Source organism: Schistocerca cancellata, chromosome 9 (assembly GCF_023864275.1).
Source record: "Schistocerca cancellata isolate TAMUIC-IGC-003103 chromosome 9, iqSchCanc2.1, whole genome shotgun sequence".
Taxonomy (NCBI): Eukaryota; Metazoa; Arthropoda; class Insecta; order Orthoptera; family Acrididae; genus Schistocerca; species Schistocerca cancellata.
Window position 1 is genome coordinate 511,237,898 of NC_064634.1, and position 24,937 is coordinate 511,262,834.

The 24,937-nt window shown below is 44.8% G+C and overlaps 1 protein-coding gene and 1 pseudogene across 1 annotated transcript in view; one reads left to right on the forward strand and one right to left on the reverse strand.

The window, feature by feature from the left end:
- LOC126101111 (choline/ethanolamine kinase) overlaps positions 1-24,937 on the reverse strand; it is a 200,436-nt gene that overhangs the window by 120,779 nt on the left and 54,720 nt on the right. The gene's annotated exons all lie outside the window — the stretch shown is intronic.
- LOC126102421 (5S ribosomal RNA) lies at positions 9,275-9,392 on the forward strand (annotated as a pseudogene).

The window sequence follows — 24,937 nt, forward strand, 5'->3', positions numbered from 1 at the left end:
TTTTGAAACACCCTGTTGATAGAAAGATGTAAAAAATGTGAATAGCAACTTATAAATAAAAAAATTAAAAGTGATATTGACGATGCTTATAAGCTGATTTTAAAAACGTTTGCCATGTAGTCAGTCCCAAGGCTGGATAAAGTGTGGTGGTAATCTCATTATTTTGAAAAACTTGGCCTGAATACTATGGACGGCCACCCGAATTTGGTTTTCTGTGGTTTTCTCAGATTATTCCAGGCAAGTGCTGGTATGCTGGTATGGCTTCTTAAAAAGACCATAGTTGCTTCCTTCCGCTTGTTGTTGTTGTTGAGGTTGTCGTCGTCGTCGTCGTCGTCGTCGTCTTTAGTCCGATGAGTGGCTTGACGCAGCTCTCAACGCTACGCTATCCAGTGCAAGCCTCTTTATTTCCGAGTAACTAGTGCAACCTACCTCCTTCTGATCCGCTTAATGTATTTTGTCTCTCTCTCTCTCTCTCTCTCTCTCTCTCTCTCTCTCTCTCTCTCTCTCTCTCTCCCCCCCCCTCCACCCCCTATCCCCCACGACCACAAATCCGAGAGAAAGCTAAATCTTTAACGATAATAATAGTCGACGCGACGTAAAACTTCAAACGCAAAGTTTGTTTTCACTAGGTTGTTATAACGATGAATGAAGTTATACTGTGCTCAAACTGAACGTATCAGTGGAATGCAAACTTTGTTTTTGTGAGTGAATTTGTCGTTCACTTTATAAATCTTCTAATACACATACATAAACTTTAATGACGACGATAAGACTCACGGGCTATTTAAATTTTATTGATGTCTTGGCGAAATCTGCTGTTATTAGTTTTTTCTAACTTCTACAGAACTGCACAAACAATTCCCTATGAGGTTGTCTTCACACCCCATATTTTAGCCGGTCGCTGTGGCCGAGCGGCAAGGCGCTTCATTCTGGAACTGCAATGCTGCTACGGTCGCAGGTTCGAATCCTGCCTGGGGCATGGATGTTTGTGATGTCCTTAGGTTAAAGTCCCATAGTGCTTAGAGCCATTTGGACCCAATATTTTACTGACGTTTACGCAATAACGTAGCTAGGAAGTTTGTAACCAAGTGAAGGCTTTTAATTTGTCACCCTCTTCCCAAACTGCCAACCTCACAAAAGCATAAAATGAAACATTTGTGTGTAGGAGTTTTTTTCATGTGTGAGAGTGGGTAATCAAAGAATAATTCAACTACTTCGCAAACAATTTTGTGTGTGTGCTTACTCCAGATGCTCGTACAGCTTGCAATGCGGCACCATGTCAAATGCTTCCCCGAAATCTAGTAATATGGAACTAGCCTGTTGCCGCCGTCATCCATAGTTCGCAGTATATCTTACGAGAAAAGATGCTTTTTAAAACCATGCTGATTCATGGACATAAAATTCCTGGTGCCTAGAAAGTTTATTATACTAGAACTGACAATATGTTTAAGGTATTAGACGATCACTCCTACAGATCTATTCAGTTTACCCATTACACTGCATATTTTAATTATTTTCATACGTTTCCTAATTAAGTACAGCATCTCTTTTAGCTAAAAACCATGCCATCGACTACACTGTCTATCGCCACACATTACAGTCACAGCTCCTACAAAGAAAGCAGACCTGACTAGGAGATCGTTGATACATCTACGTGACATTCTATTGACTCGGCGAAAAGGTGGTATAGCACCAAGTTGGGTAATAAAGGTGTTACGTGTTGCATAACATCTCATTTATTCACGAAAGTAGATGCTAACTCAACTGTAGTTTGACCGATTCTTCAGTATTTATCGTCACTCTGGGACCCTTACTGGGTTGGATTAACGGATGATGTGAAAGATCCCAAGAAGAACACCGCGTTTCGTTACGGGTCCGTTTAATGATCTTGAGGGCATTACAGAGTTACCAACTGTCTTCCAACAGGCCAGGGTGGCCGAGCGGTTCTAGGCGCTACAGTCTGGAACCGCGCGACCGCTACGATCGCAGGTTCGAATCCTGCCTCGGGCATGGATGTGTGTGATGTCCTTAAGTTAGTTAGGTTTAAGTAGTTCTAAGTTCTAGGGGACTGATGACCTCAGATGTTAAATCCCATAGTGCTCAGAGCCATTTGCACCATTTTTCTTCCAACAACAGCGGCATAACCTCGGTTGTTCATAAGCCTTCTAAGGAAGTGGTCGCGTAGGTTTCGTGAATAGTGACAGCTCTTGTTAGAACAAGTTTGCGATATATGTTTCTTTGAAAACGGCACTTTTCAAGTAGTGCCGATATTCGTGGTAAGTTATCATCTCTTATCATATTTCACCATTAACAAAATGTTATTTTGAAATGGGCCTCTATCAATGATTAAATGAAAGTTTTGTTCGGATTATCTTTGAATTGTGCCTATATATTTTGAGTTTATATCGATTGCTATATTTCTTTATTTATGTATTTTGATAGTGAAAGCATGCTGTCTCCCTGAGCAAGAACTCCATTCAATTAAACCTTTCCACAGTCTCCAATAATAATGTACCAGAAGGAAATGTAAAGGTTAACGAAGTCTGGAAAAACGTTTGTGAAAACAGTCCTGCAAACTGTAGCTTATCTAAATAGTTATTTACGTGTTAAGGATAAAACAATGTGATTATGACCCACCGGAAGACAATTTTTCCGCGTATTTATTTTGTTAACAACTGTTTGAACTTTTACACCAAGTGACGATAGTTTTAACATCGTTTATTTCATTTTTAGCGTGGCCAATGAATGTGGAAGAAAATAAGGTAGAAATAAACGAGAAAAGCAACCCGAATAAACACTCGGCAAACGAAGAATTAAAATTAATATTTGATTCAGATGATACTGATCCCAACTAAGAACAGCAGCACTAATGGAAGTTCACCAGAATCTGATAATTATTTAAGACACAGGAATGGTAATAGTATTGAAACATTCATTGAAATGAAAAGAGGGAGAAAAAGAAAACAAACGAATACGAACAACTGGTTAACTCATCCTTCCAAAAAGCTTAGAAATACTGGTATGTCATACATTTCCAATATAACTAAGAAAAAAAGTGGCGTGGAATTAAAAGAAGCTGCCCTGAGAAATGTATGGAAAAATTTTACAAAGAGAAAAGAAGGATTTTGATAATTACTGGCTGCTACGGTATTTACATATACAGCGAGACTTCATTGCCGCGAGGATGTTGTAAGTCATGCCTAAATATCGGTATGTTGAAGAACAAAGTAGCACAAGAGCACAAAATCCTTTTTATTTCCAAAAAGATGGGAACTGATTAAGAGTTTGGAAGGTGTTCTTTATGAATACCTTGGATGTAAATCATAGGATCATTCGAAGTGTATTAGAGAACGAAGTTGATCTTTCGACGAGCATCGTTGCAAAAGATCTTCCTGGAAAACGTATTAATGACAAACTGATAGATGAGAAAAATTAAAGAGGGAGTTAGACAGTACATAAACTCTATTCCAAAAATACAGAGTTATTACTGCCGAGCTGATTCAAGTAAAGAATACACAGATGGTAGCAAAACGATCGCCTAAATCTATATCAACTACGTAAATGAACGTTTACAGCGATATGACCTGCATGTAAACTACGTAATGTTCTACAGAATTTTCATTCAAGAATTTAATTAGTAATTCCACACACCAAACTAAGACCAATGTCAGCAGCGTCTCGCATCCCAGAATGCGCCTAATGCAAAAGAAGTTCAACTTACAGAAAGCTATATCGTCTCTTACCCGGAAAAAAATTTAACTCATAAAGAGAAGAAAAGAGACAAATGGGAAAGTAGCAATAACACCATAGTAACGTGATTTGACATACAAGTAGTTTTTCAGTGTCCAAAGGGTGAAATGTCATTGTTTTACTATGAAAGTAAACTTAATATATTCAATCTTACAATAAATGATATGACCTGTTTTGTTTGCTACGAGGACGAAGGGGATCGTAGTGTTATGGAAATAGGGACTTAGCGTTGCGGTACATAGAAAAACGATGGAACAAATTAAGTTTGTTTTTTATACATACAATTGCAGTGTCAACAAAATACACAGATACATGTTTTGTTTGTATCAGCATACTGTTAATTTCCTAATATAACATCAATTACCCACTAATTTTTGTTCAAGGGACACGTCCAAAACGAAGGTGATAGTGCTCACTATATGATCGAAAGGAGAGTAAAAGCGCGTATTAAAGAGGTCCAATAAATACGTCAGTCCATTTCGTATCCATATCCGTTCTACTAAAACGACTGGTCAACCATACGATGTATTTAAAATGTCGCATGGAGATTTTTACTGCATTAAAACACGTCTTAGTGAAAGAGAAGCTTCATTTCAAAATACAGATAAATAGATTGTAATAAGTGACATGAAAATTATAAAGGAGCTACAAGAAACATACTATTTATTTTTTAACAAGACGTCGTATACAGATAATGATTCTAAGGAAACTGATACTCAGTTGAAGAAAACACGAAAAGTAAAGGATTCTCTGGTACTTCAATCCACTTATGCCAAGAAAGCGTCCATTACCTGAAAGAAGGAAGACAGATAGACTTGAGTTAATTAAGCATAACCATACCTCCGAGTTTTACGCTTCCTTTTATAACCATCTGTAATATCATTATAACGTCTATTTTGAGTCCATACATTAGCGTTTATTTCCGTATTTTTATCATAAAAATTCTGTGATTTACTTTAGACGGTATACGTACAGTTGTAACCTTTAGAGTTCAAATGCATTTTTTCTGAAATAAAAGCATAAGTACAAAATAAACCTCGAGTGTTATGTTTGTTATATCATTACAAATCTCTTATTGAACGTATTTTTTTAACCACAGAGAAATGTGAACTGTGCAGAACCAAATTACATGCCTTACGCTTTTGTTGCAATTTAAAAGATCGCTCCCAAAAAGGGTAGTTTTTGAATTGTGCCAGCATCACAGCAAAGCGGCGAAATCCGCTTCCAGTATGGTAGCGTGCTACGAGCAACCGGTCATGCTCCTTGTGCCGTCGTATCGTACCTGACACCATTCCTCCAGCACTGTCAACATGTAAGAACAAGGAGCGGCTTGTACGATTTTAATGTGAAGGGAAGAGCAGCGATACGTGAGAAGCCGAGATGACATTTCTACCACCGAGACGTCGCGGCGTATTCGCACGGTCCCACGCGCGTAAGGTGCAAGGCGAGCGGCGTGTCAGCACATAACTTGGTGTGGCGCCCCCTGCAGACAACACCGAGAGACCGCCCACGCCCACGCTTCCGCCCACCTGTCGCATCGAGCGCGAGCGCCACAGTGCGCTGACGTCATTGCTCACGGACGTCAATGCTCCACGCGCTGGTTGCGAGCATGCGCAGTCATCCAGCAGGCTGCTGCCCATAGCGATACCCAGCGTCCTCGCGTGGTCACATCCTTTTTTGAACTTCCAACTCTCCCGTCTCACCACAGAATGCCAATGCCTACCGTCTTATTACTTCCTAACACCACAACAAAAATCCGCTGCCCCAGTATTATTCCCAGGAACCGGATGGTTCTAATTCAAGTGCTGCTATTAACAGAGGTCCGGTGTGAGCTGTAATTATCGTATAGCAGCGAAACTTCGTAGATATTCTAAAGCGTTAATGCGTAACACACTTCTACTGGAAACAAATTAGCTCCACTTCTGGCCACCAATTTCAAGTCTGCCACTATGAGTGCAAGAGAGACGGATAAAAATATTTCCGTATGTAACGAATTAGGAGCGGCACGTGGGCAGGAAAGGTCAAACAAATGAAAACGGCATAATAATGTTGTTTTTATCATCAACCGACGCTGACACAGTTTGTTGAATACGAGCACGGGGACGCCGGCGAGGTGTTTTACAGCGCTACATTTGCACCTGGCGGCCAAAATTGAACTCTTTTTATTTCCAGCGTAAATCGGTTCTGCTTTAACGCATTGGCATGTTTCGCTACTACACGACAATTACAAGCCACTCTGGGCCTCCGTGAATAGCTGCAAATTATAACCAACCAGTACGTCACGATCGCAGGACTCACAACTAGTCAAGCTCGTTCTGTCTGCGTCTTAAATCGGCACCCATGTTTATGTCTGTCAGAATGCGTTCGATACAGTTACACACGATCGCATAATTAATAAAATACGCAATTACGGAAGATGGGCCCACCTTAGTGACTGGATTGAACAGTTGGCGACTATAATACAGCGTAAAAAAAATACCCCAAAGGAACTGTGGATAATGTCGAAACCTTCATGAGGTAATTGGTTGACGATTTTGTATTCACGATAGTCACAACGCTAGAATATTGAAACACAAGGCAGGAAAATCTGCAGACCGTCGACACTTGGTGCAGGAATTACGCTCACTCTGACCATCACCGGCGCATAAACGACGTCTGTTCAGTGTCTACGGTGCCAGTTTGAACTGAGAACTGTAAACAACGTAGGCGCTCTCGACCAGTGAGTCGGGAGCAGGCGGCGTTAAAGAGCGGGCTTGGCGACCACAGCGTGTCGACGTCGTCGTGTGAGAAATCGCAATGGGGCGACTTCTCTAAAGCTAGTGTTCAAGACAGTCACCAGAATGCTTTGGAGAAAAAACTGTGCGCGAAGTTTGTCCCGCCATTCCTTGTCTCGCCTGCTGCGAAAGAAGTGCAAAACGCACACAATTGGAAAAACTCATCACGGGTGACGAGGCTTCCTGTTATGAATAAAATACGACAAAGTGCAGAAATTCACATAAGGGGTCAACACTTTCAAGACGTAACGGACATTCAAGACAATGTGACGAGTTTAACAAATCCCAAAGCATCACTTTTCTGACAGATTCGCAAGATTATATCAACGTTCTGTGCGCTGTACTCAAGTGGACGGTGGGACGTGGGGGTGAGGGTGGGGGGGGGGGGAGGGGGAGGGGGGAGGGGGTTGGAGGTAAGACTATGTACAACATCTGAAGTATTAAAAGCACCATCTTTACGTTTCTCTATTTTCTATTAATCCAGTCTCCAAATGATTTGGAGTGACGCGGTAAACAGGCGGAAAGAACCGTTATTATTTGATAACGCGATTGCAGCAGTCACTAGAAACTGTCAAAGCCATTAAAATTGGGGTATTCTTGCGGAGCGCTTTATACACCGCAGGGAAAAATGCCACCCACGACAAAGCTGTTTTATTGGCAAGTGATGTGGTAGCTGGTTCGTCATTGGGTAAGTACACGAGAACAAAACCAGAGAAAATGAAACATGTCACAGTAAAGAGTGTCCAAACAGCTGCACCGCCACACAGTGCCAACGGCTCGTGCCGTGCCTGAAAAACGAGTAGCTTCCCCTTTCATTGTGTCCCACACCTGTTCGTGTGGCGAGACAGCTGGTGATCATGCCGGCCAGGGCAATTGTTGTACACAACGAGCAGTGCATTCCATAGCAGCAGCTGTATATGGACGTTCATTGGTTTGCTCAGAAAGCGTAATATATTCCCATCAAACTGCAGTGACACGAGCGTAACAGCCTGTGCAATGCAGCAACTGTCTACTCTATGATGAGGGAACACCTAACGTGACTGCGAGTTGTATCTGGTGGCCGCCCTGCCCACACCATCGTCTGGGAGGTGGGATCTGCACCACGGAAGAATGAATCCCTGTACAGGCAACTCGCCAGGCCTACGCCGTACACGTCCATGTCACTCACTCACACACAGACAGAACCTACTCTCGCTACTGAAAACATGCGCCATTATCTGTCTGTAGCCTCTCATGTTTCCTGCATTATGACCACGACCTAACGCCCACCAAAAAGAATTCCACGAACGATGCAAATATTGCTCGCGGAAGTGTGTTCCGTGCATCCCTGCATGGCTAACGTACAACAGTGAGTGCTAGGCAGGGCTGTGGTGTTCGACGAATGAACAACGGCCTGCGTGACGGTTGCGCTCCCGTGCACGCTGTTTTACACGAGGGTCCTCATCTCTCACCGCTTACGTAAGAACATATACACTATAGCGCCAAAGAAACTCGTATAGGCAAGCGTGTTCAAATACAGAGATACGTAAACAGGTGTAATAGGGCGCTGTGGTCGCCAACGGCTGCATAAAAGTGTCTGGCGCAGTTGTTAGATTGGTTACTGCTGCTACAGTGGCAGGTATCAAGATTTACGTGAGTTTGAACATGGTGTTCTAGTCGGCGCACGAGCGATGGGACGCAGCATCTCCGAAGAAGCGATGAAGTGGAAATTTTCCCGTACCACCATTTCACGACTGTACCGTGAATATCAGGAATCCGGTAAAACATCAAATCTCCGACATCGCTGCGGCCGGAAAAAGATTCTGCAAGAACGGGACCAACGACGACCGAAGAGTCGTTCAACGTGATGAAAGTGCAATCCTTCCACAAATCGTTGCAGATTTCAAAGCTGGGCTATCAGCAAGTGTTAGCGTACGAACTATTCAACGCGACATCGATATGGGCTTTCGGAGCCGAAAGCCCACTTAAGTACCCTTGATGACTGCACGACAGAAAGCTTCACTGCCTCGCCTGGGCCCGTTGGCCCGTCAACACCGACATTTGACTTTTGATGACTGGAAACATGTTGCCTCGTCGGAGGAGTGCCTGTGGAGACAACCTGTGTGTCAGCAGGGGACTGTTGAAGATGGTGGAGGCTCTATAATGGTGTGGGGTGTGTGCAGCTGAAGTGACATTGGGCTCCTGATACGTCTGACAGATGACACGTACGTAAGCATCCAGTCTGCTCACCTGTATCCATTGATGTCGATTGTGCATTCCGACGACTTTGGCAATTCCAGCAGGACAATACGACACCCTCCACGTCCAGAACCGTTACAGAGTGGCTGCAGGAACACTCTTCAGAGTTTAAACGCTTCCCCTGGTCATCAAACTCACCACACATTAAGATTATTGAGCCTATCTGTGTGTGCTTTCACACAGTGTGCTGTTCAGAAGAGATCTCCACCCATCTTACTGTTTCGTGTTTATGGACAGCCCTGCACGATTCACGGTGTCAATTCCTCCAGCACTATTTCAGACATTAGAGGAGTCCATGTCACGTTCTGTTGCGACTCTTCTGTGCGCTCGCGGTGGCCCTACACGATATTAGACAGGTGTATCAGTTTCTTTGACTCTTCAGTGTATTACTGCATTCGAGGTTGGTTCACGGTCCACTGAGCCAGCGCGTTGTGGACGCAGAAAGCCCAGCTATGCAAGCGCTAATTTCGCTAATAGCCTTGGCCATTAACACGTCCGTATCCGTATCTGTTGCCAACGGCCTTGCCGCTGTGGTAACACCGGATCCCGTCAGATCACCGAAGATAAGCACTGTCGGGCTGGGCTAGCACTCGGATGGGTGACCATTCAGTCTGCCGAGCGCTGTTGGCAAGTGGGATGAACTTAGCCCCTGTGAGGCAAACTGAGGAGCTACCTGATTGTGTAGTAGCGGTTCCGGTCTCGGAAACTGGCGTAAGGCTGGGAGAACGGTGTGCTGACCACGTGCCCCACCATATCCGCATGCAGTGAAGCCTCTGGGCTGAGGATCACACGGCGTTCTTCATAGCCTCTTCGGGCGTACTTTAGTTTCTTTTTATCCGTGTATGTTGCCAGTAGTGGTCCTTCAGAGCAGTGCTGAAGCAACCAGGCCTTTTAGTGTCTTTCCAAAAGACGAAATATTCTTACTGGCTTCACAGGAGGAATCGAACACACAAGAGCCGATGATACGGATCACTATGAAGGCAAGCACAGAACTGTACGAGCTGTTATCAATGGTTTCTCATGTGCAACAACGTAGAACTATATCGAATGAAAAGAGTGCAAATATAGATACACATATTTTACAGTCAAATTCCTCACAAAACTAGTTAAAAATCGAGCGAGAGAACACGAGCAGAGATCGTGGCGTCACGGCGGCCCTGCAGCTGCTCGTCACACGAGCGTCCAAGTGAGGTGGCTGGAGGCGACGCGCGTGGCGCTGGAGGGCTGGAAGGAGGTTACGATGCGTTGTCATCTTGGCGCGTCCCTCAGAGTTGACCTGGCGAATAGTACTCATACGAGTAAAATTCGGTAGACCGGAAATTAGTTTTGGGGATGGCAAAGTGAACGCAGCTGTTTTAATAAACATTTTGAAATGAGTCATCCTGCACACGGTGGCATCGTTGTGGAATCTTCACTGTACCAGAATTTATGGTCATTACTGATACAAGAAGAGAACAGAAGCTTTCGAAATGTGGTGCTACACAAGAATGCTGAAGATTAGATGGGTAGATCACATAACTAATGAGGAGGTATTGAATAGAATTGGGGAGAAGAGGAGTTTGTGGCACAACTTGACAAGAAGAAGGGACCGGTTGGTAGGACATGTTCTGAGGCATCAAGGGATCACAAATTTAGCATTGGAGGGCAGCGTGGAGGGTAAAAATCATAGAGGGAGACCAAGAGATGAATACACTAAGCAGATTCAGAAGGATGTAGGTTGCAGTAAGTACTGGGAGATGAAGAAGCTTGGGGAGCTGCATCTAACCAGTCTCAGGACTGAAAACAACAACAACAACAACAACAACACTGATACCCTGAAGCCACTAATTGTATCACTATGCAAAAAAGATGAGACGACTGCATTCCGGTTCGAAGGAAATTTTGTAAATTCGGTGCACAGCCCCGAAGTTAACCACATCTCACACCGTTGGAATGAACTCAGCTTCTGGGCCACATCAATTTGCACAGAAACCCACCAACAAATATTTATCTTTCTTCACACACCTCGGAATGAAATTCTGCAGTTTTGTATAAGCACTTAATGGAATGTATTTTCCTGAAAATTACACAATGAAATGCAGGTAAATTCGTATAAAATTTGTGAACAGGGTGTGTTTATTTCTGTAAGGAAAAAAAAATTGTATCATGCGGCAACTGACAACCACGTACGAGTCCAACTACTGAAACAAGATGTAGAGTTGGCCTAAGCTACATCAGCTTGTACCTGGGGAGCAAAACACGTGAATTTCAAACTCTGTTTACCCCTCTGGCGAAAAGTTGAATAGGATCTCCAAAATTTAGCAATTTTGTCCTCGACTGGTGGCCCTCACATAACAGTTGCTGCACATACCCCACTAGTTGACCAGGTCTGAATGATAGCGTCTCTCTTGGTCAACGTGAGTTACAAGTTACAGGTATTTTGCGGCCGCCGACGAGCAGCAAAACAATTGCACATTAAAAAGCCAGAATAATGATAAATCACGAAAATACAACAACACCGGCTGGCCCGCTGTTACTGTTTGAAGTGCAGTGGCAGCATTCCGACCATGAGTAGCAGTTTCATGAGAGACAGGGTTGCAGCCTCTTCCCAGTGCTATCAGTTATAAGTACTACCGAGACATTAAATACAACCGTGGATAGATTGTGGAAGCGGGTTAGAGTTGGATATTGCCTAAGACAGAAATCGTCACCCACAACAAAGAACTTTGAAGATCGGTTCAAACGAACGAATACTGCTTTGAAAAGAGGCCATAAGAAGAACATACTAAAAGCGAAACTAGGGCAATGGAGTGCAGTGGAATTAAATCAGGCGTTGCTGGGGGAGTTAGAACTGGAAATGGGGCACTGGAAGTAGTAGATGAATCTTGCCATGCGCCAGCAAAATAACGCACGGACGAAGTAGGACTAAAACGCAAACTGGTAACAACTAGAAAGGAATTTCCGAATGGGAGAAATTTTAGACGGAATATATTAAAGTGGTAGGAAGTGTGTTTTGGCGGTGTCTGTAAGGTTCAAATGGTTCTGAGCACTACGGGACTCAACATCTTAGATCATAAGTCCCCTAGAACTTAGAACTACTTAAACCTAACTAACCTAAGGACATCACACAACACCCATGCCCGAGGTAGGATTCGAACCTGCGACCGTAGCTGTCTGTAAGGAGTGCGGGCATGTGCGCAGGTGAGGCGTGGATAATAAACAGTTCAGATTTAAAAGAAAAAAAGAAGTTTGTAAGCTTTTGAAATGCGATGCGACATGCGACAGAAGAATGCTGAAGACTGGATGGGCAGATGAAGTAATTTATGAGGCTGTAGTGAATAAAATGGTGAAAGAAAGAAACTTGTGGCACAGCATAACTAAAAGAATGGATTGCGTGATAGGACACATTCCGAGGCTTCGAGGAATCTCATTTTGTAAGTGAAGAAAGTGTGGCGGGTGATAATTGTGGAGGTAGACGCAGAGATGAATATAGTGGTGAGGTGGTGGTGATGGCGGTGGTGTTGGTGGTAAGTTCCTATAGGAGCAAACTGCTGAGGCCATCGGTCCCTTGGCTTACACCCAACTTAATCTGACAAACTAACTTATGCTAAGGAACACACACACACACACACACACACACACACACACACACACACACACGAAGGAGGACTCTAACCTCCGATGGGGAAAGCCACGAGAACCGTGGCACGTGGCAAGGCGCCCAAGACCACGCGGCTACCCCGCCCGGCATAGTGACGAGGTTCTAATAGATGTGGGCTGCACGCTTCAAGCATACACCAAAAACTTTGCACAGACAGATTGGCGTGGAGAGCTGCAACAAAGCAGTCTACGGGCTGAAGACCACGACATAGTGTCCCTGTACAACAGAGCCATCATCCCCGACGGTGGGGAAATGTATCGGACACTAGAATGCGAAACGCCGGTGACTCCGCCACGGCCTCGTGCTCGGCGGCGTCAATCGATGCGGGGGCGCTACTCACGTGGTCGCCGGCGGCCACCTTGCAGGCGAGCTGGCGCAGCAGCCCCGCCGTGGCGGCCAGGCCCCTGGCGGAGGGCGGCCGCATGGCGGCGCCCCCGGGACCGCCACAGCAGCAGCTGCAGCAGCCGGGCGCGCACGCAGACACGCAAGTAGACGGCGCCGCGCCTCCCGGCTCCGGGCCCGCCGTCTGCGGCTCGCGGGACTCCAGCCTGGGGCCGACTTCGCACCGGCGGGCTCGCCTCGAACTGCCCGCAATCGATAGCGGCCGTCTGGTCGCGCCACCAGGCCCGCCAACCTCACCCCGCCCGCGCGCGCCGTCTGGGCCTGCGCGTTACCGCTGCCGACCTCGTAGCGAAAGCACTTGTCGCCATTTCTGAGGGCCACTTCAACTATGTTGTGTTCAGTCCAGAGATTGGTTTGATGCAGTTCTCCACGCTACTCTATCCTGTGCGAGCTTCTTCATCTCCCAGTATCTACTGCAACTTACATCCTTCTGAATCTGCTTAGTGTATTCATCTCTTGGTCTCCCACTACGATTTTTACCCTCCACGCTGCCATCCAACGCTAAATTTGTGATCCCTTGATGCCTCAGAACATGTCCTACCAACCGATCCCTTCCTTGAGTCAACTTGTGCCACAAATTCCTCTTCTCCCCAATTCTATTCACTACCTCCTCATTACTTACGTGATCTACCCAACTAATTTTCAGCATTATTCTGTACCACATTTCCAAAGCTTCTATTCTCTTCTTGGCTAAACTATTTATCGTCCATGTTTCACTTCTATATATGGTTAGACCCCATACAAATACTTTCAGAAAAGACTTCCTGACACTTAAATCTATACTCGATGTTAAATTTCTCTTTTTCAGAAATGCTTTCCTTGCCATTGCCAGTCTACATTTTATATCCTCCCTACTTCGACCAACATAAGTTATTTTGCTGCCCTAATAGCAAAACTGATCTACTACTTTAAGTGTCTCATTTCCTAATCTAATACCCTCAACATCACCCGACTTAATTCGACTACATTCCATTATCCTCGTTTTGCTTTTGTTGATGTTCATCTTATATCCTCCTTTCAAGACTCTCCATTCCGTTCAACTGCTCTTCCAGGTCCTTTATTGTCTCTGACAGAATTACAATGTCGTCGGCGAACCTCAAAGTTTTTATTCCTTCTCCGTCGATTTAAATTCCTACTCCGAATTTTTCTTTTGTTTCCTTTACTGCTTGCTCACTATACAAATTGAACAACATTGGGGGTAGGCTACAGCCCTGTTTCACTCCCTTCACAATCACTGCTTCTCTTTCATGCCCCTCGACTCTTGTAACTGCCATCTGGTTTCCGTACAAATTGTAAATAGCCTTTCGCTCTCTGTATTTGGACCCTGCCACCTTCACGATCTCAGACTCAAGAGCTTTATCTGGTTCTACGAATGCTAGAAAGATAGGTTTGCCTATCCTAAGATACGTCGTAGAGTCAGTATTGCCTCACGTGTCCCAACATTTCTACGGGATCCAAACTCATCTTTCCCCGAGATCGGCTTCTACCAATTTTTTCGTCTGTAAAGAATTCCTGTTAGTATTTTGCAGCCGTGACTTACTAAACTGATAGTTCGGTAATTTTCACACCTGTCAACACCTGCTTTCTTTAGGCTTGAAATTTTTATGTTCTTCTTGAAGTCTGAGTGTATTTCGACTGTCTCATACATCTTGCTTGGTAGAGTTTTGTCACGGCTGGCTCTCCCGAGGCTGTCAGTAGTTCTAATGGAATTTTGTCTACTCGCGAGGCCTTGTTTTGTTTTAGGTCTTTCAGTACTCTGTCAAATTCTTCACGTAGTATTGTATCTCCCATTTCGTCTTCATCTATTTCCTTTTCCATTTCCATTATATTGCCCTCAAGTACATCGCCCTTGTATAGATCCTTTATATACTCCTTCCACGTTTCTGGTTTCCATTCTTTGCTTAGAACCCACTTCAACTATACTGTCAAAAATGTACGGACATCTATTAAGGATCAGCTATATGGCGCGTGTCCGTCGTCCACAATTACGACGACTCGAACCCCGCTCGAAACACTTTCAGTGAGGTGCAGGAATCTGGAGAAATGGCAGTCCATTCTTTCTGGGGAGCTGAAACCAGAGAAGGGAGTGATCCTGGACGCTGCGGTTTGGAGGGAGACCTACGTTCCAACACACCTCTAAGGTGTTCCATTCGGTTCCTGTCTGCACTCTCGGCAAGTAAGTCCATTTCAGGAATGTTATTGTCCACAAACCACTGTCTCACATAGGCTGCTTTACACTGAGGTGACAAGAGTCATGGGATATCTCCTAATATCGTGTGTGACCTTTTTCCCGGCGCACTGCCGCATCTCGACACGGCATCGACTCAATTCGTTGCGAATCAACTGCATAAATATTGAGATATGTTGCCTTTGCAGCCGTCCAAAATTGCGGAAACGTTGCCGACGCAGGAGTTTGTGCACCAATTCACCTCTCGATTAAGCCCCTTAAATGTTCGATGGGATTCATGCCGCTCGAATTATTCTGAATATTCTTCAAATCAATCGCGAACAATGTGGCCTGGTGACGTGGCTCATTTTCATCCATAGTAAGTCCACCGTTATTTGGAATCGTGAAATCCGTGAATGGCTGCAAATAGTCTGTAAGCTTCCGAATACAACCATTTCCTGTCGATGATCGGTTCAGTTGGACCAGAGGACCCAGTCCATTCCATGTAAACACAGCCCACAGTATTGCGGAGCCACTACCAGCTTACAGAGTGTCTTGTTGACATCTTGGCTTCTTGGGGTCTGCGTCAAACAAGAACCCTACACCGTCACCTCTTAGCAACTGAAATCGGGCCTCATCTGACCAGGCTACGGCCTTCCAATCGTTAGGGTCCGACTGATATCTTCACGAGCCCAGGAGAGCCGATGTCCTGCTCTTAAGCCCGTCTCACACGGAGCGAGGTTCGCCGCAAGTTTGCGAGATGGCGTGCACGCTCGCCGGCTTGAAGGGAAGGGAGCCGGCTGTCTCCCATGCCGAAGCTCCCTCACGGTGCAAGATCGTCAGCTAGTTGTGTTGTGATCGGCTGCATGTTGTATCGAACGAAGATGGCTGCTTCAGGTACAGATGTTCAGAGCAAACTGGCGTTATTAGCTGTTTTGGTTCTAAACGATGCAGAAATGCATGCTAATGAGAGAAGAAGAAAGAAAGAATTGACGAAAAACTGTATTAAGAGGAGAAACGCTGGAAAAGGTGTGCTCTCCATGCTTCATAAAGAGTTGAGGTTAGTTCGCGTAACACCTACTTTTGTTTGATAAGTATCACCATTTCATTACTGTTTGACTTGATAAATATACCAATAATGACTGTTATATACGACTTTTTTTATAGGATAGAAGATCGTACATCCTTTGCAAATTTTATACGTATGGATATGGTCGAAGAGCACACGTCACTTGCAACTCTTCCGAGTGCTTCAGCACGTAAGTGTTTATTATAATAGTTTGCGCTTTTCATGACGTACGGACACTGTTCTTCCCTCTAAGTACATATCAATGCTTCAGTCGCTTCCTTGGACCACTGCGGTGCCTTTATTTAATAATTATACGAACTTCCTACCGCACCTCACAACAGCAGAAAAGCGACTATCAACAAAGGCTTCCCGCCCAAGCTTTCCGCAACTGACGTCACAAACGAAACGTCTCATGATTGGCCAACGCAGGTGGCACGCAGGGAACCTTACAAGAAAAATAGCACCGGACCTACCCTGGAAATCTTACCAGGTTCCCAGCAAGGTAGCCCGCTAGCAGACGACGGAGCCCGCAAGGCAGCCGCCGCGCGAGCCAGCAAGGAAACTTACAGCGAATCTTGCTCCGTGTGAGACGGGCTTCAGCAAAGGCACTCGCGTCGGTCGTCTGCTGCAACAGCCCGTTAACGTCAAATTCCGCCGCACTGTCGTAACGGATACGTTCGTCGTACGTACCAAGCTGACTTCTGCGACCATTTCACACGTCTTGCTTGTCTGTTAGTACTTACAACTCTACGCAAATACCACTTCTCTCGGTCTGTAAGTGAAGGCCGTTGGCTACTGCGGTGTTCGTGGTCAGAGTTAATGCCTGAAATTTGCCGTTCTCGGCACGCTCTTGACGCTACGGATCTCAGACTATTTAATTTCCTAACGATTTCCGAAATGGGAAGTCCCACGCGTCTAGCTACAATTACTATTCTGCGTTCAAAATCTGTGGCCACAATCACGTAGGAAAACTCATCGCATGAATCACTTGAGCAAAAAATCTCAACTCCACCAATGCGCTGCTTTTTTGTACCTCGAGTACGCGATATTACCGCCATCGGTATCCGATGGCTATTGTCACCTCAGTGCGTTGTCAATAATCGTCTACGAACTCTCCCTGTACTCACCGCGGCAGACAATGCAGTAAAGTGTGTACGTATCTTCCACATTTCGTGTTTTCTGAAGCAAAACGGGGGGAACATACCTCACCCACGAAAAACACCTCCATACCATATACCACTTCATCCGTGCTTCCATGTTGGCGCTACACGTTACGGCAGGTAACTGTCTTCAGTATTTGTCTAATCCAAGACTTTCCATCAGATTGCCACAGTGTACACTGCCATTAATCACGCCAAATCTCTCGTTTACAATCATCCACTGTCCAGTGGTGTTGTTCTGTACAACAATTCAACTGTCTCTTAACAATGGCTACAGCAATTTGTGGCTCAGGCGCATTTGCTCGACCATTTGTACCCCACTCTCGTCGACTGACTGCGCGCTGGCTCTGTACCAGATGGACTTCCCGTAGCACCTTGGAACTCGCGAGTTATTGCTACGTTTTTATGCGATGCGCAGAAACAAATACGTAATTAAGCCAAGTGTGTGTGTGTGTGTGTGTGTGTGTGTGTGTGTGTGTAGCAAGTAGGCATGCTTCACATCTAAATGTTTAACTTGGAAAAAGACCCTGCAACTATGTTTTGAGCATACTTACGACTGGGTGCGAAATGTAAACGACAGCAAAAACAAATGCCGCGATTAGAATGCCGCTGACACACAGTTCGCAATTTGCTGACTAGGATTCGTGTTCTCTGAAGATAGTCTAGTACTATTATTACTCAGCGTATGGCTAATACACGCAATTGCCAACAGACACATTCAGATACATACATACTGTTTAAAATGAGAAACAATGACTACTATGACAGTTAGTGTAGTTTGTGAGCAGATACGGTATACCGCATGATCATAAGCATACAGATTTCATGAATATGGTGGCAAAGGATAATGTGTGGTAGGAGATAGAAGAAGCAATGAAAAAAGAAAAGATCTACATACTTATTCATTTATGCTTTTCTTCCTGCTGTGACATGTAATTGTACAATACTGAACTAGAACAATGGGCCCATGCTCTCTGTCGCCAAACAATTACAACAACAGTAGTTATGAGATATGATAGTAAGTTATTTCCTTTATTTGAGCCTTAGTTCTTTTCCTTGTTGCAGTCAATGGTTTATCGGTTCAGAGAAGTAATTCTTCAATGTATATCGTACCTGAAACTGTTCAGCTTGGTGGAATGTTTTGTGGTCAACTCACGTCATGGTCAAGTTCATAAACAAGTCGTCCTCTTTTTTTCTAGACAGGTATCCCTGAAGAAATTATGTAGACAGCAACAAGCCGTAACACGTTTATTACACGTGTTGGGTTTACGTTCACATTTGCGAAAAACAACCGAAGTGCCTGACACAAAAGTCCGGAAGCATTTTCAAAAACTCGGCGTGGTAGTGACAATTTGTAGTTGAAGGTTGCTTCTGATTTATCTTTATGGCATCCGAGCGAGTGTAAGGCTTGAGAGTATGCTTTCGCAAGTGGAATGCCTCTTCGTAATTATAGCACATGGCATCTCGATTACACTCAATGTAAGCTCTTCATCTGCTGGAAATACGTTTCCGTTCGTGATCATTCTGTGTTACCATCTATAGCAGCACGACAGTTAGAGAAATTCCAAAGAGTTTAGAATCCTTTCGGACTTCTCCGGAAATTTTCTAGAGATGGAGGAGGCAAGGAGTTAAGGACCAAGTGTTTGCACATAACTTCTAATATTTTACGAACTACGACGCTCGCGTACCTTCCTGGTATCCGAAAATCGCGGCCGAGGGACACTGAACTTTCGCCTGTAGCTAGAAAGTTTCAACACGAACGATAAGTGGGTGTTGTTCAACAGAAGTCTGAGGGATGTAGAGAGGGTGCGGTCGTCTTTTTGTAGTGTTCCGCTGCTGGACCGGGCAAACGTTGAGCGCCTGCCATCTGATGAAGGCGGCCAAAATGTCACACTCTACAAACCATCGCTTCCTTGTCCTCTAGTGACACTCCTACTGCCAACTCTTCCTTCTCAGTCCACACATCGCGGAAATGCCACTGAGACTCAGTCAATAAAATGGGCCAACAACGGTTGGAACAGCTGCAGCGCTTGGCTGGTGAGCAGGAGCCCCAAGATGATGTCGGCTATTCGTGAGGGACATGCCACGTCAACTCGATAGTGAAGCGAAAATTGACATGTTAAGGGGCTCCGGAAAGGCTGAAAATCATGGAAAGTTCAATTTTTACTTTTTTGCGTTTTCTGAATCTGCAGACTATTACCTTTTAATAGATATATAATTTATTCAATTCCGAAGACTACAATTATTTTTAATTTTTTTTTGAAATGTGCTCTACATGGGCGTGACCCACTGTGGCGCTGTTAAACTGCTGTCAAATGATATTATTAACGTCCGTGTTCATCAGGTACATTTTAGTGATGTGAGAAAGTATGTGTTGAGGCTAACCTATTTTCAGAGACTTAGCAGTACCTGAACTGTTGAAAAAGTGTATTCACGGAAAAACTCAAAACCCCAATGAAAGTGTAAATAGTGTTATATGGTCGAGAATCCCCAAGACTGTATTTGTTGGAATAGAAACACTTCACTTTGGTGCGTATGATGCTGTTGCGACTTTCAATGATGGCAACATTGTAAGGTGCAAGGTATTTAGAAATATGGGAATGAAGATAGGTTCTAACATGGTACGAGCGATGCTTGCTTTAGACAAGGAACGCCTTCGGGCTCTAGACAGGGCTGTAAAGAGTCTAGAAATACGAGCAAGAGTAAACAGGAGGAGGAACAAGAGGAAGCTAGAGGAGGAGTTTGCAGAGGATGAAGATTATCCATCCTATCGACCTGGAATGCACTAAAAAGTTAATCCAATCTTTGTCGCTCGATTCCCAAAACTTTTATTTTCTCATACTAATTACATGTTTTTTAAGGATCTTCCAAACATATTTGTTTCAAACTTTCAGTAAATGTTACACAGTACCTTCCGCATAATTTAACACAGCCTTTTTCCAAAAAACTGTATATTTTTGAATATATAAATAAAAAATGCAAAAAATGTTGCGAATTTTCATTACAATTGAAAAAAAAATCATCTTTAATAACTGAACTAAAATTTTGTAAAATCCCTGTGTTAAGTTGTAGCCCATATTTCAATAAATAATCTGTAAAAAGTGCAACTTCCTACCTCAAATACTTTGTGAGGAAAGATGTATTTTATAAGCGTTATTTTAACATTGCAAGTATAGGGCGTTCCGGAGCCCCTTAAGCTATGTTACGAGATCTGAATGTTTTTGGGAATAGTTACTGCTCCATGAGTCCGTTCGAACGAACTTCATAACCGTTAGACGTTTCGTCGGTTGGAGACGATGGGTGCACCTTCTTCCACTGATGAACGCCCAACCACAGGCAGGCGACATTGTTACTACTATTGAGAATAATTACTATAATGATATGAACACAATGTAAAGATAATGTACAAATAAACAAACTGTACAATCACTGACTCATTTCCTATAAACCTAATATCTTCATAGAATTTTACCTTATCTCATAGAAATGCAAAACTATCCATTTTAAATAGATGTTGAAGACGTATGTTTTTATACGACAACTTACTGCAAAGGCACTGCCTTTTTTTTCCGTCAGCTTCTATTGGAGTTTGCACTGCACTGGTAGCTATTCCGGCTATATCTTCTTTCACCAGGCTTAACACAATATCTAACAGATGGATTAAGCCTAAAAAATTTCTGAACCTCTCTTTATCACAACGCAGGTGACAAGTTACTGAGTTATCATAAATTCCTTCACTTTTCCGTATTTGGAAAATGCTGAGGGCAAGATCTAAGGTTGGTTGTTTGAGGTTCAAGGGATCAAACAGCAAGGTCATCAGTCCCTTGTTTCAAATAGGCTCCATTCCGCTAATGGGACATCTCAGGAAAGTCAGAACAATAAAAGGGAAAAAGTTAAAAACGTAAAAGGGCAGTCATGTTGTCATTGGTAAAAAAACAAAATGAGGGAAGTCGGCAAGAGAACGAACCCAACACTATGCTGAAGCAGCATAGGCAAGACCACCTGTGACTTAAAAGGTACAACCGCTAGAATGTAGAAAGTACGTATGGGAAAAGGAGACTAACCAAGCCTTGAAAAAAAGGGTAAAAGCAGAGGAAAAGGGGAAGAAAAGAGGATTTCGGTCAGGGAGGGGAATCGGGAGTCTCCGAACACTGCTTACAGTGGGAGACACCCAAACACTCACCGCCCTGCCCCAATACCAGAGAGATTAAAAACCTTAAAACTGAGAATAAAAACCACTTTCCCGGAGGAAACCGAGAACCAGAGAGACCATCCGGGAATCGTCAGCCAACATCAAAGGTAAAGTGTTGGGGAGCCTATACTTAGCACGCAGAGCCAAAAGAAGGGGGCATTCAACCTAAATGTGGGCTACTGACTGGAAGGCTCCACAACCACATAGTGGGGGTGGCTCATCACACAAAAGAAAACCATGGGTCAGCCTGGTATGGCCAATGCGGAGACGACACAGTGTGGTCTAGTCCTTTCGGAAGAGGCGAAAGGAAGAACGCCACGGGCCTGGTGTCACCTTAATTGCACGAAGTTTATTAGACAGGGGAGTAGCCTCCCAAGAAGTGGCCCATGACTGTGCGAAGTGGGATTTGATGTGAAGCCCTAAATCCGCTGCAGGAGGAGTTACAGAAAACGGGGGGGGGGGGGGGGGGGTAAGTGACTGCTCCCCCAGCCAAACGATCAGCGAGCTCATTACCCGGGATACCCACATGGCCAGGGACCCAAAGGAAGTCAATGGAACAAGCAGCACGGTGAATATCAGCGAGATGGTCATGGATGGCAGAGACCAAGGGATGGCGCGAAAAACACTGGTCAATAGCAAGAAGGCCACTCATCGAGTCCGTACATAACAAAACGCGGTTGTGTTGGGACTGTTTAATAAAGGTAAGGGCCTGGGAAATTGCCATCAATTCCGCAGTAAACACCCCACATGTAGGTGGCAGCAGATGATTTTCCGTTCCGACAGAGGACGTGAAGGCATACCCCACATGATCAGCAGATTTAGAGCCATCAGTGTAGAAAACAACAGCATCCCGAAACTCCCATAAAATTTGGCGGAAAAAGGAACGGGACACCACCGGGGGGATGGAATCTTTCGGACCTCGCCGGAGATCCATCCGAATTCGAGGCCGAGGAACTAACGAAGGAGGGGTAGAGGGGAGGGAGCGAGGAAGACAGGGCAAAGGAGGAAGCTGAAAATCACGGCAAAGAGACGCAAGGCGCAGCCCAACTGGTAAACCCGCCCGAGGGCGGGAGTCGGGTGGGCGACGTCCATGGTCTGGAAACAGGATAGAATAGGAAGGATGAGTGGGAGAGGAACGGATACTGAGTGCGTAAGACACCAGAAGCTGTGACCGCCTAACAGAAAGGGGGGGGAGGGGATCCCAGCTTCAACCAGGAGACTATCAACAGGGCTAGTAGGGAAGGCACCGGTGGCCAAACGGATACCACGATGGTGGACTGGATCCAGCACGTGCAGTGTGGAAGGAGCAGCTGAACCATAAACTTGACAACCGCAAGATCTAAGCATTACCGTAATTTCCCCTTGCTCTTCTTCCTCGTCCGTCAAGAAAAGTAGACAGGTATCAGCTTCTATGTTGCTAACTCGCGTGCTTGTTCTTTCCACAGAGGCGCCACAGTGAAATGCGTGTCCGCCGCGATGAGCAGTCTTTACGAAGTAACACAGGCAGCGACGGTGGGCAGTTACTGCCGGCCGCTAGGGCGCGCAATCGCAGCCGGGTAGTACCTTCAACTCTCTCGCTGAATTTTGGAGACACGGTCGATGTTCTAGACAGTGAAGATGATTCGGACGAAACAGGTGTCTATGAAGGCAACTGCAATACAGTGTGTCCGGGCACGGAAGAGTAGAGTGGTGGATGACACTTTCATTACCTGTGAGTATGGAATGCATTTTGGTTATACAGTTCACTTCAGACCAAGAAAATGACAATAACTGATTGCGTTACCAATCTTGCGAACAGCTCCAGATAACCAAAATGGACCTGTACGCTGATTGACAGACATTTCCTGCAACATTTACCACCGACAAGCAAAAAAATATGCCTTCCTTGTATGTTATGTTTGTTTTTCGAAATAAAAAAAAAGTGCGAAAGCATCTCGCGAGGAGACACGTTATCATTGCGAACACTGCTGTATGGCGCCGTGTACGGAACCCTGTTTTAAAGTATTTCATACGAAAATGCACTGTAAATCGATGTAGAACGTGCTGTTGTATTGAAATACGATATTCATACCTGATCATTAACTATTTGTGAACTTATTCTATCTGTCTGAATGTCGGACTTAATTTTACGAAAACCTCGTCATATGTAATAATATAATTTGTCCATGTTATACAAGACAGGAGTTTGTACATAGTTGCATATTAAAGAAGACAAAACTGGCTTTAAATAGCGGTAATCTTGTATCTATATTTTCGATATTTTCTTGGTATAAATTTTTGAACGTAGCAAAAATTGCCTGTATTCTGCCGATATATAGACAAGTATTGTGTCGGTACGGAGAGAGCTAACCGCGCGCTGCGACAGTTTGTGTGTGCTGCTGCTGCTGGCCTGCCCTGCCGGTACCGCCTCGGACAGGCACGGAGCTCCGACTCGCTATTTGCGGAGCGCGGCCTGTGCGGAAGGAACGCGCGCGAACTGCCGAGGGACACGAGGTGCCGGGGGTGGGCGTAGGCGGTGGAGGCGGAGGTGGAGGTGCCCTGTCTTCACGGGCTGCAGTCACGCTCAACAGACACGCCTTGCCGCAACTAGGCCTGCTAATAAAATATCGATATAATAGCCAAAATATATCGATGTGCCAGCGTTAAATCCCACCCGATATATCAATATCAAAATGACGTGTTTAGTGACAATATTTTTATTTTACATTGTATTTTTTCCCATAATTTTCGATGAAGATATGAAGCTCTACTTTTGAAACTGTGGTAGAACATAGTTATACTTTCACTGTGTGAAGAAGTCTTACTACTTTTTGAGCTTTCACCACGTCTAGTCTCTCTCTTTGACTGTGTGTAGCGCGCGCGCGCACAAACACACACACACACACACACACACACACACACACACACACACACACACACACTGAAGCGCCAAAGAAACTGGAATAGACATGCGTAATCAAATACAGAGATATATATAACAGGCAGAACACGGCGCTGCGGAAGGCAACGCCTATATAACACAAGTGTCTGGTGCAGTTAGGTCGATTACTGCTGTTACAATGGCAGGCTATCAAGATTTAATTGAGTTTGAACCTGGTTTTATAGTTGGCGCACGAGCGATGGGACACAGCGTCTCAGGGGTAGCCATGAAGTGGAAGTTTTCCCGTATGACCATTTCACGGGTGTACTGTGAATATTAGGAATCCAGTAAAACATCAACTCTCCGACATCGTTGCGGCCGGAAAAATATCGTTCAAGAACGGGACCAACAACGACTGAGTAGAATCGCTCAACGTGACAGAAATGCAACCATTTCCTTGCTGCAGATTTCAGTGCTGGTACATCAAGTGCCAGCGTGCGAACCATTCAACGAAACGTCATCGATATGGGCTTTCGGAGCCGAAGGTCCACTCGCGTGCCCTTGATGACTGCACGACACAAGGCTTTACATCTCGCCTGGGCTCGTCACCATTGGACTCTTGACGACTCGAATCGTGTTGCTCGGTCGGATGAGTCTCGTTTCAAATTTTATCGAGCGGACGGAC